The sequence below is a fragment of the Atta colombica genome, unplaced genomic scaffold (assembly GCF_001594045.1).
Source record: "Atta colombica isolate Treedump-2 unplaced genomic scaffold, Acol1.0 scaffold100, whole genome shotgun sequence".
NCBI classification, from domain to species: Eukaryota; Metazoa; Arthropoda; class Insecta; order Hymenoptera; family Formicidae; genus Atta; species Atta colombica.
Window position 1 is genome coordinate 1,320,972 of NW_017259185.1, and position 4,936 is coordinate 1,325,907.

Sequence of the window (4,936 nt, forward strand, 5' to 3'; positions counted from 1 at the left end):
CTTATTACTGGCTTCCCTTATTACAATCCCTCGACGAACTACCTAGGCCAAGTCGAGCAGTATCAGGTGTTTCCACTGCGTAATAATAGGAAACCAACGGAAAGTGCAACAGGAAGGCAGATGGTAGGCAAAACCACACATCCAAGTTAACGATTGATTATCGATACACCATGCAAGTTTGTACTTTACAGTCTGTAGTATGGTACATTTAACATTTATATAATATCCTTAACAACTGTAATATATGTCCCTTTATGTTCTCAAAGAGATTATATATAATTAAAACAAAAAAAAGAGGAGGCGTTTTACTCAGCATTTTATAATAGCTTGTATTACGATTATGTATTTATGTACAATTGTGTATTTGGATATTTAGAGGAGATTTAAAATTAGTTTTATATTGATAATATATGAATTTGTTAATTATTGTAGTTTAAAGCAAAAAATAAGGAGTACTTTTTAAATACTTTTATTGATAAATAATTGTGGGCTTTATTTAACGTTTCCTTAATTCTAAATTTGTATCACTATATATTATGGATGGGGATTGAATTCGATTTGCGAATCACTCTGATTAGTTGATGAAGGATTCGCAGTTTGCAATTTGAATCCAATCCACATCCATAATGCGTAATACGACACGAGCTCTAAGTATTCGCAGTTTAATGGTGAATTCGGTCACTCGCTTTACATTGGATTAATGCACATAAAAGCTGCTTTATAATCTAAATGCGGTGGCATAATTTAATTAACTATTGACGTTGAAATAATATATATATATATATTCTGTTAAATAACGTGACAATATCATTATTGGATATTTAATTATTGTTTAAAATACTTATATGTTTTTGTATTTCACTTTGTTATTTCATGTATAACAACTTTTAATATGTACTAATTTAGTGTAATACAAGTTATCGAATTTGTTACAAGCTTTAGATGTTCGCAGTTTCCCTACTTTCTCTTATTATCTGCTTTCCTATAAATCATTTTTGAAATCTATTTCGGGTGTATAATTAAAATTAGATGTTAGAGAATAAAGACGTTAGAGATAACAACATGATTTCTTGTACTTGTAATTATAAAATTATAGAATTGCTAAATGAAGCGTTTCATACGGTATTCCCACCCATTAGTTGCATCTCACTAATCACACGATAAATTAATTCAGCGATTATACATCAAGTGAAGCGAAATGCGATCACTCAAACGTGATAACGCGAAATTGTGGCGCGACGTCGAACTGTTTTATATTTTTCACGAGATCGACATTCCGGATTTTTGTCTTTCGCTTATGGCATCCTCTTTCCAAAAGTTTTCCGAGACATGACATGGCAATGAGCCAATCACGGAATTTGAACCAGAATTTTATACGCTCGATCGCTCAAGCAGATGAGGCCGGCTATTGAACTGAATGATATAATTTATCGTAGATTCGTGACTAGCATCAATTTACGATATATTTCATTTCCGATCATTTTTTTTATAAAAAAGAATTAGATACTGGAGAATTGAATTTCGTAGTATATTTCGATATTTATAAAAAAATTTGGAAAAATTCCAATCGTTGGAGTACAGTAGAAAACTTCGATCAATTGCCTATTATCTTTTTTATCTATAGAGTATCTAATAAAGATATAAATTTTCAAAGAGCTATTAACGGAAGAAGGAATTAAATTTGTTTTATAAAATTTTTTTAAAATCTTTTAATTAAGCAAAAAGTTTTTTGTAAGCGATGAACCAATTTCAGATTTATATTAGATTATAGATATAGATAGAAAAATATTAAATTATAATAATTCTCCTTTTAAAAAATTCCTATTTGCCTGCTTGGAGTTTATATTGAAGCAGGTCGAGCGTACTCGTGATCTTCTATATGTTTAATAAAGGTGCAGTAACCAACGCTATACGTAACATACAACACTGGTGCTTTGAAGGGTGCTTTTCCCAAGTCGTGAGGGATCTTATGTATTTACCCGGTAAAGAGGGATTTAATTAAGTGGCTTATGGAGCACGCACGTTAAGATAAATTACTAATTATATAGCATATACAATTTAACAAAGTATATACAAAATAAAAAAATTATAAAATTAATTCGATATTATATGTAAGGAAAAATATCAAGAGAGATCGATATATATTCTCTCGAATTATTCAGCATGATACTAAAAGATTGAGCGCTTCGCCTATACTGTTTAAAATACCCATAGGATATGTGACATGTAAATTTGACACGCGAAGCATTGCTTAAAATAGTACGTTCCGTTGAGCATGCTTTTTCTCTTATTTTCACAGCTTCTATAACCGACGTGTTGGTCGATATAGAATTTTAATCATACTAGTACGCTCATGCTGTTTTTAACTTTTGTATTAAAGTATCGGACGGGATATTTTAGTCTGGTGATGTAGCGACATTAAAAGGCGTCACCTGATGGTTTTTTTAATTCATGAGATCAACTGCCATTGTATCTATGTATTATCTCTGGATATCTCTGTTCATAATTAAAATGTTTCCAGGGATGATTGATCTGCATAGTTCGGGCTTATATTAGCGAACTCTGAATCTGAGCTCAATACTGCGGACATTCACATTTATATATCACATATACATTTTTGCGAATAATATAATAATGATGGGAAAGGAATTTGAGGAAAAATAAAGATAAGATACAATTTAACTTAAGAATAGCAAGAAGAATAAGAATAAGATCTATATACAAGTATCACTTTATTTACGATTACTTTGATTTATGAATTTTCGGTATGCGCTATGAATCAGAAAATGATAAATCGAAGATTAAAGCCAAAATTTAAAAGTCAAAATCTAAATTAATAGCACGACATTAACTTACTTTTTTACATAACCATGTATTGGGTTGTCCGGAAAGTTCGTGCCGACTAAAATTTAAATTTTAGTATACATTTATTAAATTAAAATTTTCTGCGTTTCAATTTTCCTTCAACATCGACACGAACTTTCCGGACAACCCAATAATTATTTAAATTCAGAATTATCAAAATATATAAATATTATTACTAAAAGAGAAAGAAAAATAATAGATTTAGTATATACTATTACGACCGAATGTAATTTCGGAATATAATTTCGTCGTAAGTAAAAAAATACTTGTATGTACGTATTTGATATTACAAATAGATAACAAAGACATTTTTTAAATTATATTCTTTAATTAAAAAAGAATAATTAATAGAAAGAAACGTAGAATTTTTGTAATCTCACATAAAAATCGTAATGAATACATTTTTATCGCAATTAATATATTCTTTACATGAGAAATTCAATGAACTGAATCAGTTGCAATGTTGCGGTTTACGCGACAAGAGATGCAGAGTCCGGTGTCTGTAATTTTCGAATGTGTTATTTTGCATTCGGTGTACTTTCGGTGGTACACTCCTCGCATGAAAGAGACAAAACGCGCAAAGCTCCCGAGTTAATCCGCCAGTCCGCTTAATTGCAGACTGGCCTGTTTACACTCGCTTATTCGCATCAAACTTGAACATCACGATTGCACTTTCCGCTTAGTCTCTGAGACTTGTCGCAGTAGTTTTCGATGCGGAATATAAAGGAGTATATGATGCAGCGTCCTTGGTTCTGCGGTCGTAACCCCATGTTGCGTGGGTCAGTATTTGACATAGGAAGTACCATGCTAAAGATAACGCTTGCAGCTAAGTGTTATATGCGCACGCGTTGAAAAATGCATAAAACTTTATGCACCGTAAATGTAAAAGATTTTGCATATTTATGCGAACCTGTATAAGCGAATGCCCACGTGTGTACGTACAATGCTTGTATAACGCTCCTCTGGAAGTCAATACCCTGTAGAGTTATTTCTGAAATGCATTTCAAATACATTTGGAAGATGCCGCATAAAAAAATTTTCCTTACAACAAAAAAGAAATGTCATTCTAAGAAGATCCATTATTGATTGTCGGAATCAATCGAATGGATAAAACATTTAGAAATGTTACAAATAAATTTTTCTTTAAAAAAATCTAGAAAAGTATATATTTTATATATCCGGATTATTAGACTTTACAAACGAAAGCGTATAATAATACTCGATTTCGTATAATAAAATAAATATAAAAATATTTTTTGAGCGGAAAGTGATCAGTTAGATAACTAATTAGTGATTAAAATAATAGCAGAATATAAATATTTAACAAAAATTTAATTTAACACTGCGGGATAGTAATCGCAATAATAATAATAATTAATTGATCACTTCTTATTATTATTTCTATATTATTATTTCTAGCTAATACAAAGTATAAGAGAACGTAACATAAATATTAGATTATGTACATTTCTTTAAGCAGTAAGATAAGAAATATAAAACTAGAGATAAGTTAATTGTCAATGTTCAAAGTTAAGAATATCCGGCTTTATTCGCCGGAAGATCAAAGCATCAACGAACAATTACGCATGAATTCGAGTCAAAGCGAGTCAAAGCGGACAGGCGCGTTCAAATCTAGCGAGAGACTACTATATTACTATAAATTGTAAATGTCACGCAGTGAGTAGAAATTAACTGCGTAAACAATATATTACGGTTAGTTGCAATATTCAACGTGTAGGTGAGAGTTGCAAGCCATCGTAAGTGCATGCCAAGTTGCACCGTGTTACTTGAAGCTTTAGCGAAGATATATTAACATGCATTAGCTTGTTTATACACGTGTTTCAAAGATCGTGCAAACATTTAGAAATAGGTCATCTATACATTACCCTGATCATATATCTGCTGTCCTGATCGGAACGCTTCTATTATACCTCTGAATGCTTCTGTTTGCGTATATTATTATTATAATGATTTATAATGTTAGCATTGAAAATTCACAGCAGGATAAAAAAAGATTTAGACTCTCTATAATTCACGTCAATTTTTATAGAATAAAATTCTATGTTGAAAA